Consider the following 16,779-nt stretch of genomic DNA (forward strand, 5'->3'; position numbering starts at 1 on the left):
TGGTGGAACTTGGATACCGAGAAGGAGGCACCTAATCCAAAGGCACTGCCGAGAACCAGCTGACGGTACTGGAACCCGGATGGGTAGCAGAAGGTACCCATGTAAAAAAAAGTTCAAGTCCGCGAGACGGCCGCAGTTAACAAAACCCACAGTCCTACAGGGGGTGCTTGTCCTATTGGCATTATGGAACCAGCCTTCATTGCCAGATCCCGCAGCACACATAGGAGTCACCTAAACTGCAGGCACCATAGAGTCGGCTAACCCGACCGCAACACGACAGGACAACGCATTGGAGGCAAAGTGACGTTGACACTACCGGGAAACAGCTGGCGTGCTGGAACCAAGCTGGGCAGGAGGGAGTACCCGTGTCAAAGACACTGCCGAGAACCAGCTGACGGTACTGGAACCCGGATGGGTAGCAGAAGATACAAGAGCAAATGGAACTACCGAGGACCAGCTGACGGTACTGGAACCCGGATGGGTAGCAGAAGGTACAAGAGCCAATGGAACTACCGAGGACCAGCTGATGTTACTGGAACTCGGTTACTAAGCAGGAGGTACCTGTGCCAGAAACCACTACCAAGGACCAGCAGACGTTGGTGGAACTTGGATACCGAGAAGGAGGCACCTAATCCAAAGGCACTGCCGAGAACCAGCTGACGGTACTGGAACCCGGATGGGTAGCAGAAGGTACCCATGTAAAAAAAAGTTCAAGTCCGCGAGCCGGCCGCAGTTACCAAAACCCACAGTCCTACAGGGGGTGCTTGTCCTATTGGCACTATGGAACCAGCCTTCATTGCCAGATCCCGCAGCCCACAAAAAAGTCACCTAAACTGCAGGCACCATAGAGTCGGCTAACCCGACCGCAACAAGACAGGACAACGCATTGGAGGCAAAGTGACGTTGACACTACCCGGAAACAGCTGGCATGCTGGAACCAGGCTGGGCAGGAGGGAGTACCCGTGCCAAAGACACTGCCGAGAACCAGCTGGCTGTGCTGGAACCCAGGGTAAATAATAAAAACAGAGTGGAGTCAGAGGCCTAATTGGAGCAAGTTTTAAATAAGTAGCACAGTGAATGTGGACAGAGCAGGAGAAATTGCCGTGAACACAGCAGGGGAACAGCTGACGTTACTGAACCCCAATAACACCGCAGCAAGTGTTGACTGTGCAGACAGCACTTCCGAGCGCCAACTGGCGGTGCTGGAGCCCAGGGATAAGAATAAAAACAGAGGAGCCAGAGGGGTAATTGGAGCAACTTTAAAATGTGTAGTACAGTGGATGTGGACAAAGCAGGAGAAATTGCCGTGAACACAGCAGGGGAACAGCTGACGTTACTGAACCCCAATAACACCGCAGCAAGTGTTGACTGTGCAGACGGCACTTCTGAGCGCCAACTGGCTGTGCTGGAGCCCAGGAATAAGAATAAAAACAGAGGAGCCAGAGGTGTAATTGGAGCAACTTTAAAATGTGTAGTACAGTGGATGTGGACAAAGCAGGAGAAATTGCCGTGAACACAGCAGGGGAACAGCTGACGTTACTGAACCCCAATAACACCGCAGCAAGTGTTGACTGTACAGACGGCACTTCTGAGCGCCAACTGGCGGTGCTGGAGCCCAGGGATAAGAATAAAAACAGAGGAGCCAGAGGTGTAATTGGAGCAACTTTAAAATGTGTAGTACAGTGGATGTGGACAAAGCAGGAGAAATTGCCGTGAACACAGCAGGGGAACAGCTGACGTTACTGAACCCCAATAACACCGCAGCAAGTGTTGACTGTGCAGACGGCACTTCTGAGCGCCAACTGGCGGTGCTGGAGCCCAGGGATAAGAATAAAAACAGAGGAGCCAGAGGTGTAATTGGAGCAACTTTAAAATGTGTAGTACAGTGGATGTGGACAAAGCAGGAGAAATTGCCGTGAACACAGCAGGGGAACAGCTGACGTTACTGAACCCATATAACACCGCAGCAAGTGTTGACTGTGCAGACGGCACTTCTGAGCGCCAACTGGCGGTGCTAGAGCCCAGGGATAAGAATAAAAACAGAGGAGCCATAGGTGTAATTGGAGCAGCTTTAAAATGTGTAGTACAGTGGATGTGGACAAAGCAGGAGAAATTGCCGTGAACACAGCAGGGGAACAGCTGACGTTACTGAACCCCAATAACACGGCAGCAAGTGTTGACTGTGCAGACGGCACTTCCGAGCGCCAACTGGCGGTGTTGTAGCTCAGGGATAATACTGAAAACAGAGGAGCCAGAGGTGTAATTGGAGAAACTTTCAAATCTGTAGTAGTGAGAATGTGGACAGAGCAGGAGAAATTGCCGTCCGCACAGCAGGGGAACAGCTGACGTTACTGAACCCCAATAACACGGCAGCAAGTGTTGACTGTGCAGACTGCACTTCCGAGCGCCAACTGGCAGTGTTGAAGCTCAGGGATTACAGTTCAGGTGGTAGAAACATGAACAGAACAGGAGACCTGGATACTGTTGCCAACCAATTATTTATTCTGGAAGAGGACTGGCAAATTCATGAGAGATCCAGGCCTTGTTCATTTTGAGAAAAGTAAGCCAGTCAACGTTATCGGAGTATAGTCGCATGCGACGGTCTGTTAGTACACCACATGCGGCACTAAAGACGTGTTCCGATAATACACTAGCAGCAGGGCAAGCTAGCACCTCCAATGCATACTGACTAAGCTCTGGCCATGTATCCAGCTTACAGACCCAAAACTTGAAGGGAGAAGAGCCGTCTGGGAGTACACTAAGAGGACAAGACATGTAGTCTGTCACCATCTGACGGAAACGTTGCCTCCTGCTGACTGGAGCCGTCTGTGATGGTGTAGACATTTGTGGCGGCGGGGACACAAAACTTTGCCACATTTCGGCCATACTGGTCTTGCCTTGTGCTGAGGCGCTGCTTCTGCTCCCTCTTTGTGCAGAGCTTCCTCCACTGCCTCGATGCACTGAGCTGCTTTGTAAAGCACTAGCAGCACTGCTCTCGGTTGGAATGGAGAACATGATGGAATGCACCAGTGCGTCTTAGTACTCCCGCATTTTACGCTCCCGGTTCAACGGTGTTATGAGGCTTTGTAAGTTGAACCGGTAGCGAGGATCCAGGAGGGTGGACACCCAATAATCAGCCGTGTTGAGAATGTGGGCGATGCGGCGGTCGTTTCTCAGGCACTGCAGCATGAAATCAACCATGTGCTGCAGACTGTCAACTGGCCAAGAAACGCTGTCCCCTGCTTGAGGCGTGATCTCTGCCTGCTCTGCATCACCCCACCCTTGCTCTAGATACTGACTACTAGAGCATTGTGTACCTCCCTCCTCTGGACAGATGTCTTCCTCATCCATTGACTCCTCCTCATCCTCCTCACAAAGTGTCCCCTGCCTAGGCCTTTGTGAGGAACCACGTTGCGTAGACTGTAGAGAAGCAGATGGCATTTGTGACTCCTCATCCTCCACCTCTTCCAAAACTTCGTCCCTTAGTGCTTGCAGTGTTTTTTCAAGCAGGCAGATAAGGGGGATAGTCATGCTGACTAGTGCATCATCTGCACTCGCCATCCGCGTGGAATAATCGAAGGCACGCAAAACGTGGCAAATGTCCTTCATAGAGGCCCACTCAGTGGTGGTGAAGTGTGAACGGCGCGCACTGCGACTTGTTTGCGCCTGCTGCAGCTGGTACTCCATTACTGCTGCCTGCTGCTCACACAACCTTTCCAACATACAGTACAGACCAAAAGTTTGGACACACCTTCTCATTTAAAGATTTTTCTGTATTTTCATGACTATGAAAATTGTACATTCACACTGAAGGCATCAAAACTATGAATTACCACATGTGGAATTATATACTTAACAAAAAAGTGTGAAATAACTGAAAATATGTCTTATATTCTAGGTTCTATAAAGTAGCCACCTTTTGCGTTGATGACTGCTTTGCACACTCTTGGCATTCTCTTGATGAGCTTCAAGAGGTAGTCACCGGAAATGGTCTTCCAACAATCTTGAAGGAGTTCCCAGAGATGCTTAGCACTTGTTGGCCCTTTTGCCTTCACTCTGCGGTCCAGCTCACCCCAAACTATCTCGATTGGGTTCAGGTCTGGTGACTGTGGAGGCCAGGTCATCTGGCGTAGCATCTCATCACTCTCCTTCTTGGTCAAATAGCCCTTACACAGCCTGGAGGTGTGTTTGGGGTCATTGTCCTGTTGAAAAATAAATGATGGTCCAACTAAACGCAAACTGGATGGAATAGCATGCTGCTGCAAGATGCTGTGGTAGCCATGCTGGTTCAGTATGCGTTCAATTTTGAATAAATCCCCAACAGTGTCACCAGCAAAGCACCTTCACACCATCACACCTCCTCCTCCATGCTTCACAGTGGGAACCAGGCATGTAGAGTCCATCCGTTCACCTTTTCTGCGTCGCACAAAGACACGGTGGTTGGAACCAAAGATCTCAAATTTGGACTCATCAGACCGAAGCACAGATTTCCACTGGTCTAATGTCCATTCCATGTGTTCTTTAGCCCAAACAAGTCTCTTCTGCTTGTTGACTGTCCTTAGCAGTGGTTTCCTAGCAGCTATTTTACCATGAAGGCCTGCTGCACAAAGTCTCCTCTTAACAGTTGTTGAAGAGATGTGTCTGCTGATAGAACTCTGTGTGGCATTGACCTGGTTTCTAATCTGAGCTGTTGCTAACCTGCGATTTCTGAGGCTGGTGACTCGGATAAACCTATCCTCAGAAGCAGAGGTGACTCTTGGTCTTCCTTTCCTGGGGCGGTCCTCATGTGAGCCAATTTCTTTGTAGAGCTTGATGGTTTTTGCAACTGCACTTGGGGACACTTTCAATGTTTGCCTAATTTTTTGGACTGACTGACCTTCATTTCTTAAGCTGATGATGGCCACTCGTTTTTCTTTACTTAGCTGCTTTTTTCTTGCCATAATACAAATTTTAACAGTCTATTCAGTAGGACTATCAGCTGTGTATCCACCTGAATTCTGCACAACACAACTGATGGTCCCAACCCCATTTATAAGGCAAGAAATCCCACTTATTAAACCTGACAGGGCACACCTGTGAAGTGAAAACCATTTCCGGTGACTACCTCTTGAAACTCATCAAGAGAATGCTAAGAGTGTGCAAAGCCGTCATCAAAGCAAAAGGTGGCTACTTTGAAGAACCTAGAATATAAGACATATTTTCAGTTGTTTCACACCTTTTTGTTAAGTATATAATTCCACATGTGTTAATTCATAGTTTTGATGCCTTCAGTGTGAATGTACAATTTTCAAAGTCATAAAAATACAGAAAAACCTTTAAATGAGAAGGTGTCGCCAAACTTTTGGTCTGTACTGTATGTAACGTTGAATTCCACCTGGTGGGTAGGTCACATATGATGCGATGTTCCGGAAGACGTAATCGGCGCTGCAAAACTGCAATGCGTGATCTTGCATTGCTGGAACGCCGCAAGTGAGCGCACTCTATGCGGACCTTGTGAAGCAGTGCATCAAGATCCGGATAGTCCCTCAAAAAACTCTGCACGAACAAGTTGAGCACATGTGCCAGACATGGGATGTGAGTGAGGTTGCCTAGGCCCAGAGCTGCAACCAGATTTCGGCCATTGTCACACACTACCATGCCTGGCTGGAGATTCGCTGGCACAAACCACACGTCGCTCTGCTGCTTGATTGCATTCCAGAGCTCCTGCGCTGTGTGGCTTCGATTCCCCAAAGAAATTAATTTTAATACGGCCTGTTGACGTTTGGCCACGGCTGTGCTCATATCGGTCATCATAACAGGTAACCGTTCACGGGTCGATGTGGAGGTAGACCGTGACGGCTCCTGCAGCGCTGATTCAGAGGAACTGGAGCATGAGGAGGAGTCAATGTGTACAGACTGGATTCCTGCAATCCTTGGAGTTGGCAGAACATGTACAGCGCCACTCTCAAGATTTGTACCCGGCTCCACAACATTTACCCAATGGGCAGTGAGGGAAAGGTATCGTCCCTGTCCATGCTTACTGGTCCACGCATCGGTGGTCAGGTGGACCTTGCTACTGACGGCGTTTTGTAGCGCATGTTTAATTTTTCCCTCCACATGATGTTGCAGGGCAGGGACGGCTTGCCTGCTGAAATAAAAGCGGCTGGGCACGTTGTATTGTGGGACTGCCAATGCCATAAAATTACGGAATTTGTCAGTCTCCACCAGCCTGAATGATAGCATTTCAAGGGCCAGTAGTTTAGCAATGCCAGCATTCAGAGCCTGTGCTCGGGGGTGGTTTGCCGAGTATGGGCGCCTTTTCTCCCATGCCTGTGCTAACGATGGCTGTAGACTGGCCTGGGAGTGTGAGGATGACTGGGAAAGTGGTGCTGTGGGTGGAATTACACTGTGTCTCTGTACAACAGTGCCAGAGATTCTTCCATGGCGATCCTGTGAGGAAGCCGAACCAGCTGTGTGTGAGCTGGAGGAAGAGGCTACAACACGAGCTGAAGAGGTGGTAGGTGGCGCTGTAGGTTGGCCTAGGTCTTCAGTGTGTTTTTGTAACTCCACCACGTGCTTGGTCCGCACATGTTTCCACATATTTGTGGTATTGAGGTTGCTGACACTTTTCCCTCTTTTCACCTTCTGATTACACAGCTTGCATTTGACAAAGCAAATGTCATCTGCAACTGTGTCAAAAAAGGACCAGGCACTGCAAGTCTTGGGAGCGCCCGCTTTGGATTTTGGAAGAGCCATGCTCCTAATGGGTGCCGAAGTGGAGGCTACAGGAAACCAAGTCTGCCCCCTCCCTCTCCCTCCTTTTTGGGCCGTTCGGGGAATCTCTTCCTCAGAGCTGCTCCCACCACCTTCCTGTCCCTCATGCCATGATGGGTCAAGGACCTCATCATCTACACCACCCTCTTCAAACAACTGCTTCTCCTGGGTAGTCTCGACAGCACAGTACGCACCAGAAAGTGGCACCTGAGTCTCATCAACAGATGCGTACTGAGGTGTGCTGCTGACCATAGGCACTGGCCCACCCACCTCTTCAGATTCAGAGAGACAAAACGGTTGCGCATCACTGCATACTACCTCTTCTTCAAATTCTAGAATTCTGCTTGGCTGGCCCCCTCTTTCCAAGCCAAGAGATTCAGAGAACAGAAGTAGAGATGGCTCCTGTCCAGGGCTCTCTGACTGCCTGGGCAATTTGGCAGGTGGTGAAGAGACAGATGTGTGCTCTTCAGTGCTCAGGACCTGAGAGGATCTGGAACTAATTGAAGTCGATGCGTTAGCTGCCATCCATCCGACAACGGCTTCAATTTGGTCCTCGCGCAGCAGTGGGGTACGGCTAGCTCCTACAAAGCTGCGCATAAAGGACTGTTCCCTGGTAAAACTGGGGGATGCTGAGTCACTGGTGCCCGCAGCAGGCACAGAATCCCCACGTCCTCTCCCTGCAGGCACAGAATCCTCACGTCCTCTCCCTGCAGAAACTCCACGCCCACGCCCACGACCACATGCCTTACTCCCTGCCTTCTTCATCTTGGTAGACTGATAAAGATAGGCAGAAAAGTACTAAGGGCTTAGTGTGCTTATTCCTGAACAGCTGCTAACAGGTATAAGAAACACTAATTTTATAAAGTGTGGACTAGACTTTAATATGAGCTAATGTGGCCTACACAACTGTAAAGTGGAGTGTTTGGTGAACTTTATTTAGGTTTTTTTTGTCACAAAAAGACACTGGATGTGCCTAAAGATGTAATAACGATAGTATCACAAACTTTTTGTAGCTATTACAATGTAGGAAGGTAACCTACAATGCAATAGATGAGGCTGCAAAAAATAGGCTAATACTAATCTGGCTGGGGCTGCAGGGCCCAATGCTGCAGAAAGGCTCCTCTATCTACTTCTATATAGTGTGTTTGGAACCAATTTAGCTGAATACGGATGGAACCACCACACTAATAGGAGATATCAGGAAAAATTATGAATTGACAATAAAGGACAATGTATGAGGCAGTGACACACACTGAGTGCACTACAACCAGACGGGGTTGAAGCACACACTACAGGGTGAGCTGCACTCACACACCAGACCTTGCAGACAGCGGTGAACAGTACAGATGTAGAGCACTGTGCACTAGTGCTGCAAGACGGAAAAAAAATTCTCTATCTACTCCTATATAGTGTGTTTGGAACCAATTTAGCTGAATACAGATGGAACCACCACACTAATAGGAGATATCAGGAAAAATTATGAATTGGCAAAAAAGGACAATGTATGAGGCAGTGACACACACTGAGTGCACTACAACCAGACTTGGCTGAAGCACACACTACAGGGTGAGCTGCACTCACACACACAGACCTTGCAGACAGCGGTGAACAGCACAGGGAACTGTGCACTAGTGCTGCAAGGCACAGTGATTTAGAAAGTAGCTTGGGTAAAGCAGTATAGAGCAAATAGGTAGCTAAAACTGTCCCTCAGAACAACAGCGTCCTATCCCTAACTGAATTCACAGCAGAGTGAGCTCAAAATGGCGGCGGCGGCTTTTATAGTGCATCATGACATCATTTCAGCAGCCAATCACAGCCATGCCATTAGTTAAGATGCCTACATGCCTAACAGGATGTGCCCACACTTCTTAGGATCCTCATTGGCTGAATAAAATGAAAATGGCTCATTGCATTATGGGAACTTCCGATTCCGGTATACGATATTGCAAAAGTATCGGAATTAAGTATCAGAATTCAGATACCGCGAATATCGGCCGATACCCGATATTTCAGTATCGGAATGCTCAACACTATCAATGACATTTCCCCTATCTGAAAGTCTGATAAACGGCGGAAAAATTACTAAGTACCCCAAAAATTTTATTTTAGACTTTTTTCAATTTTACCCCCGTGGGAAATATATTCCACCCACAAACATTTGGAACTCTCCTGGGGTACCCTCACACATATTATTCCCTCATTTAGTGGATATTTTCACAAAAAAGTAAAATTTTCAAAAATCCAGGAAATTGGCTGAAAACGACTAAATATCAAGGACTCATTGGGCGAATCGGTCTGGAACTGAAATCGGAGCGCTCACTGACATTTCCCCTATCTGAAAGTCTAATAAACGCCGGAAAAACGACTAAGTCGAAAAAAAAAATTTTTGAAACTTTTTTCAATTTTACCCGCGTAGGATATATATTCTACCCACACACATTTGGAACTCTCCTTGGGTACCCTCAAACATATTATTCCCTCATTTAGTGTATATTTTCACAAAAAAAGTGAAATTTTCGAAAATCCAGAAAATTGGCTGAAAATGACTAAATATCAAGGACTCATTGGGCGAATCAGTCTGGAACTGAAATCGGAACGCTCAATGACATTTCCCCTATCTGAAAGTCTGATAAACGGCGGAAAAATTACTAAGTCCAAAAAAAATTTTTTTTCAACTTTATTCAATTTTACCCCCGTGGGATATATATTCTACCCAGACACATTTGGAACTCTCCTGGGTTACCCCCACACATATTATTCCCTCATTTAGTGGATATTTTCACAAAAAAGTGAAACTTTCAAAAATCCAGGAAATTGGCTGAAAACGACTAAATATCAAGGACTCATTGGGCGAATCGGTCTGGAACTGAAGCAGAACGCTCAATGACATTTCCCCTATCTGAAAGTCTGATAAACGGCGGAAAAATTGCGAAGTCCAAAAAAAAATTTTTTTCAACTTTATTCAATTTTACTCCCGTGGGATATATATTCTACCCACACACATTTGGAACTCTCCTGGGGTACCCTCACACATATTATTCCCTCATTTAGTGGATATTTTCACAAAAAAGTGAAATTTTCAAAAATCCAGAAAATTGCCTGAAAATGACTAAATACCAAGGACTCATTGGGCGAATCGGTCGTGAACTGAAATCGGAATGATCAATGACATTTCCCCTATCTGAAAGTCTGATAAACGGCGGAAAAATTACTAAGTCCAAAAAAATTTTTTTTTAAATTTTAACCCCGTGGGATATATATTCTACCCACGCACATTTGGAACTCTCCTTCGGTACCTTCAAACATATTATTCCCTCATTTAGTGTATATTTTCACAAAAAAGAGAAATTTTCAAAAATCCAGAAAATTGGCTGAAAATGACTAAATACCAAGGACTCATTGGGCGAATCGGTCGTGAACTGAAATCGGAATGATCAGTTACATTTCCCCTATCTGAAAGTCTGATAAACGGCGGAAAAATTACTAAGTCCAAAAAAATTTTTTTTCAACTTTTTTCAATTTTAACCCCGTGGGATATATATTCTACCCACACACATTTGGAACTCTCCTGGGGTACCCTCACACATATTATTCCCTCATTTAGTGTATATTTTCACAAAAAAGTGAAATTTTCAAAAATCCAGACAATTGGCTGAAAACGACTAAATATCAAGGACTCATTGGGCGAATAGCTCTTGAACTGAAATCGGAATGCTCACTGACACTTCCCCTATCTGAAACTCTGATTAACGCCGAAAAAATGACTAAGTCCAAAATAAAATTTTTTAAACTTTTTTCAATTTTACCCCCGTGGGATATATATTCTACCCACACACATTTGGAACTCTCCTGGGGTACACTCACACATATTATTCTCTCATTTAGTGGATATTTTCACAAAAAAGTGAAATTTTCAAAAATCCAGAAAATTGGCTGAAAACGACTAAATATCAAGGATTCATTGGGCGCATCGCTCTGGAACTGCAATCGGGATGGTCACTGACATTTCCCCTATCTGAAAGTCTGATAAACGCCGGAAAAATTACTAAGTCCAAAAACAAAAATGTTTCAACTTTATTCAATTTTACCCCCGTGGGATATATATTCTACCCACACACATTTGGAACTCTCCTGGGGTACCCTCACACATATTATTCCCTCATTTAGTGGATATTTTCACAAAAAAGTGAAATTTTCAAAAATAAAGAAAATTGGCTGAAAATGACTAAATATCAAGGACTCATTGGGCGAATCGGTCTGGAACTGAAATCGGAACGATCAATGACATTTCCCCTATCTGAAAGTCTGATAAACGGCGGAAAAATTACTAAGTACAAAAAAAAAATTTTTTATTTGACTTTTTTCAATTTTACCCCCGTGGGATATATATTCTACCCACACAGATTTGGAACTCTCCTGGGGTACCCTCACACATATTATTCCCTCATTTAGTGTATATTTTCACAAAAAAGTGAAATTTTCAAAAATCCAGAAAATTGGCTGAAAACGACTAAATATCAAGGACTCATTTGGCGAATCGCTCTTGAACTGAAATCGGAATGCTCACTGACATTTCCCCTATCTGAAAGTCTGATAAACGCCGGAAAAATTTCTAAGTCCAAAAAAAAAAATTTTTCAACTTTATTCAATTTTACCCCCGTGGGATATATATTCTACCCACACACATTTGGAACTCTCCTGGGGTACCCTCACACATATTATTCCCTCATTTAGTGGATATTTTCACAAAAAAGTGAAATTTTCAGAAATCCAGGAAATTGCCTGAAAACGACTAAATATCAAGGACTCATTGGGCGAGTCGGTCGTGAACTGAAATCGGAACGCTCAATGACATTTCCCCTATCTGAAATTCTGATAAACGGCGGAAAAATTACTAAGTCCAAAAAAAAAAATGTTTTAACTTTATTCAATTTTACCACCGTGGGATATATATTCTACCCACACACATTTGGATCTCTCCTGGGGTACCCTCACACATATTATTCCCTCATTTAGTGGATATTTTCCCAAAAAAGTGAAATTTTCAAAAATACAGGAAATTGGCTGAAAACGACCAAAAATCAAGGACACATTGGGCGAATCGGTCTGGAACTGAAATTGGAACGCTCACTGACATTTCCCCTATCCGAAAGTCTGAAAAACGCCGGAAAAATGACTAAGTCCAAAAAAATTTTTTTTTCAATTTTAACCCCGTGGGATATATATTCTACCCACGCACATTTGGAACTCTCCTTCGGTACCTTCAAACATATTATTCCCTCATTTAGTGTATATTTTCACAAAAAAGAGAAATTTTCAAAAATCCAGAAAATTGGCTGAAAATGACTAAATAACAAGGACTCATTGGGCGAATCGGTCATGAACTGAAATCGGAACGATCAATTACATTTCTCCTATCTGAAAGTCTGATAAACGGCGGAAAAATTACTAAGTCCAAAAAAAAAAATTTTTCAACTTTATTCAATTTTACCCCCGTGGGATATATATTCTACCCACACACATTTGGAACTCTCCTGGGGTACCCTCACACATATTATTTCCTTATTTAGTGGATATTTTCACAAAAAAGTGAAATTTTCAAAAATCCAGGAAATTGGCTGAAAACGAATAAATATCAAGGACTCATTGGGCGACTTGCTCTGGAACTGAAATCGGAACGTTCACTGACATTTCCCCTATCTGAAAGTCTGATAAACGCCGGAAAAATGACTAAGTCCCAAAAAAAATTTTTTATTTGACTTTTTTCAATTTTACCCCCGTGGGATATATATTCTACCCACACTTATTTGGAACTCTCCTGGGGTACCCTCACACATATTATTCCCTCATTTAGTGTATATTTTCACAAAAAAGTGAAATTTTCAAAAATCCAGGAAATTGGCTGAAAACGACTAAATATCAAGGACTCATTGGGCGAATCGCTCTGGAACTGAAAACGGAACGCTCACTGACATGTCCCCTATCTGAAAGTCTGATAAACGCCGAAAAAATGACTAAGTCCAAAAAAATAAATTTTTCAACTTTATTCAATTTTACCCCCGTGGGATATATATTCTACCCACATACATTTGTAACTCTCCTGGGGTACACTCACACATATTATTCCCTCATTTAGTGGATATTTTCACAAAAAAGTGAAATTTTCAAAAATCCAGGAAATTGGCTGAAAACGACTAAATATCAAGGACTCATTGGGCGAATCGGTCTGGAACTGAAATCGGAATGCTCAATGACATTTCCCCTATCTGAAAGTCTGATAAACGGCGGAAAAATTACTAAGTCCAAAAAATTTTTTTTTTCAACTTTATTCAATTTTACCCCCGTGGGATATATATTCTACCCACACACATTTGGAACTCTCCTGGGGTACCCTCACACATATTATTCCCTCATTTAGTGGATATTTTCACAAAAAAGTGAAATTTTCAAAAATCCAGAAAATTGGCTGAAAATGACTAAATATCAAGGACTCATTGGGCGAATCGGTCTGGAACTGAAAACGCAATGATCAATGACATTTCCCCTATCTGAAAGTCTGATCAACGGCGGAAAAATTAATAAGTCCAAAAAAAAATTGTTTTCAACTTTTTTCAATTTTACCCCCGTGGGATATATATTCTACCAACACACATTTGGAACTCTCCTGGGGTACACTCACTCGTATTATTCTCTCATTTAGTGGATATTTTCACAAAAAAGTGAAATTTTCAAAAATCCAGAAAATTGGCTGAAAACGACTAAATATCAAGGACTCATTTGGCGAATCGCTCTTGAACTGAAATCGGAATGCTCACTGACATTTCCCCTATCTGAAAGTCTGATAAACGCCGGAAAAATTACTAAGTCCAAAAAAATAAATTTTTCAACTTTATTCAATTTTACCCCCGTGGGATATATATTCTACCCACATACATTTGTAACTCTCCTGGGGTACACTCACACATATTATTCCCTCATTTAGTGGATAATTTCACAAAAAAGTGAAATTTTCAAAAATCCAGGAAATTGGCTGAAAACGACTAAATATCAAGGACTCATTGGGCGAATCGGTCTGGAACTAAAATCGGAACGATCAATGACATTTCCCCTATCTGAAAGTCTGATAAACGGCGGAAAAATTACTAAGTCCAAAAAAATATTTTTTTCAACTTTATTCAATTTTACCCCCGTGGGATATATATTCTACCCACACACATTTGGAACTCTCCTGGGGTACCCTCACACATATTATTCCCTCATGTAGTGGATATTTTCACAAAAAAGTGAAATTTCAAAAATCCAGAAAATTGGCTGAAAATGACTAAATATCAAGGACTCATTGGGCGAATCGGTCTGGAACTGAAAACGCAATGATCAATGACATTTCCTCTATCTGAAAGTCTGATAAACGGCGGAAAAATTACTAAGTCCAAAAAAAAATTGTTTTCAACTTTTTTCAATTTTACCCCCGTGGGATATATATTCTACCAACACACATTTGGAACTCTCCTGGGGTACACTCACACATATTATTCTCTCATTTAGTGGATATTTTCACAAAAAAGTGAAATTTTCAAAAATCCAGAAAATTGGCTGAAAACGACTAAATATCAAGGATTCATTGGGCGCATCACTCTGGAACTGAAATTGGAATGCACACTGACATTTCCCCTATCTGAAAGTCTGATAAACGCCGGAAAAATTACTAAGTCCAAAAAAAAAAATTTTTCAACTTTATTCAATTTTACCACCGTGGGATATATATTCTACCCACACACATTTGTAACTCTCCTGGGGTACACTCACACATATTATTCCCTCATTTAGTGAATATTTTCACAAAAAAGTGAAATTTTCAAAAATCCAGAAAATTGGCTGAAAATGACTAAATATCAAGGACTCATTGGGCGAATCGGTCTGGAACTGAAAACGGAATGATCAATGACATTTCCCCTATCTGAAAGTCTGATAAACTGCGGAAAAATTACTAAGTCCAAAAAAAAAAATTTTTCAACTTTATTCAATTTTACCCCCGTGGGATATATATTCTACCCACACTCATTTGTAACTCTCCTGGGGTACACTCACACATATTATTCCCTCATTTAGTGGCTATTTTCACAAAAAAAGTGAAATTTTCAAAAATGCAGGAAATTGGCTGAAAACGACTAAATATCAAGGACTCATTGGGCGAATCGGTCTGGAACTGAAATCGGAACGATCAATGACATTTCCCCTATCTGAAATTCTGATCAACGGCGGAAAAATTACTAAGTCCAAAAAAAAATTGTTTTCAACTTTTTTCAATTTTACCCCCGTGGGATATATATTCTACCAACACACATTTGGAACTCTCCTGGGGTACACTCACTCATATTATTCTCTCATTTAGTGTATATTTTCACAAAAAAGTGAAATTTTCAAAAATCCAGAAAATTGGCTGAAAACGACTAAATATCAAGGACTCATTTGGCGAATCGCTCTTGAACTGAAATCGGAATGCTCACTGACATTTCCCCTATCTGAAAGTCTGATAAACGCCGGAAAAATTTCTAAGTCCAAAAAAAAAATTTTTCAACTTTATTCAATTATACCCCCGTGGGATATATATTCTACCCACACACATTTGGAACTCTCCTGGGGTACCCTCACACATATTATTCCCTCATTTAGTGGATATTTTCACAAAAAAGTGAAATTTTCAGAAATCCAGGAAATTGGCTGAAAACGACTAAATATCAAGGACTCATTGGGCGAGTCGGTCTTGAATTGAAATCGGAACGCTCAATGACATTTCCCCTATCTGAAATTCTGATAAACGGCGGAAAAATTACTAAGTCCAAAAAAAAAAAATTTTTTAACTTTATTCAATTTTACCACCGTGGGATATATATTCTACCCACACACATTTGGATCTCTCCTGGGGTACCCTCACACATATTATTCCCTCATTTAGTGGATATTTTCCCAAAAAAGTGAAATTTTCAAAAATACAGGAAATTGGCTGAAAACGACCAAAAATCAAGGACTCATTGGGCGAATCGGTCTGGAACTGAAATCGGAACGCTCACTGACATTTCCCCTCTCCGAAAGTCTGATAAACGCCGGAAAAATGACTAAGTCCAAAAAAATTTTTTTTAAAATTTTAACCCCGTGGGATATATATTCTACCCACGCACATTTGGAACTCTCCTTCGGTACCTTCAAACATATTATTCCCTCATTTAGTGTATATTTTCACAAAAAAGAGAAATTTTCAAAAATCCAGAAAATTGGCTGAAAATGACTAAATACCAAGGACTCATTGGGCGAATCGGTCATGAACTGAAATCGGAACGATCAATTACATTTCTCCTATCTGAAAGTCTGATAAATGGCGGAAAAATTACTAAGTCCAAAAAAAAAATTTTTTAAACTTTTTTTAATTTTACCCCCGTGGGATATATATTCTACCCACACACATTTGGAACTCTCCTGGGGTACACTCACACATATTATTCTCTCATTTAGTGGATATTTTCACAAAAAAGTGAAATTTTCAAAAATAAAGAAAATTGGCTGAAAATGACTAAATATCAAGGACTCATTGGGCGAATCGGTCTGGAACTGAAATCGGAACGATCAATGACATTTCCCCTATCTGAAAGTCTGATAAACGGCGGAAAAATTACTAAGTACAAAAAAAAAATTTTTTATTTGACTTTTTTCAATTTTACCCCCGTGGGATATATATTCTACCCACACAGATTTGGAACTCTCCTGGGGTACCCTCACACATATTATTCCCTCATTTAGTGTATATTTTCACAAAAAAGAGAAATTTTCAAAAATCCAGAAAATTGGCTGAAAATGACTAAATAACAAGGACTCATTGGGCGAATCGGTCATGAACTGAAATCGGAACGATCAATTACATTTCTCCTATCTGAAAGTCTGATAAACGGCGGAAAAATTACTAAGTCCAAAAAAAAAAATTTTTCAACTTTATTCAATTTTACCCCCGTGGGATATATATTCTACCCACAC

This window comes from Phyllobates terribilis, unplaced genomic scaffold (genome assembly GCF_046119375.1).
Source record: "Phyllobates terribilis strain yellow unplaced genomic scaffold, ASM4611937v1 Scaffold_4__5_contigs__length_816908805, whole genome shotgun sequence".
NCBI lineage: Eukaryota > Metazoa > Chordata > Amphibia > Anura > Dendrobatidae > Phyllobates > Phyllobates terribilis.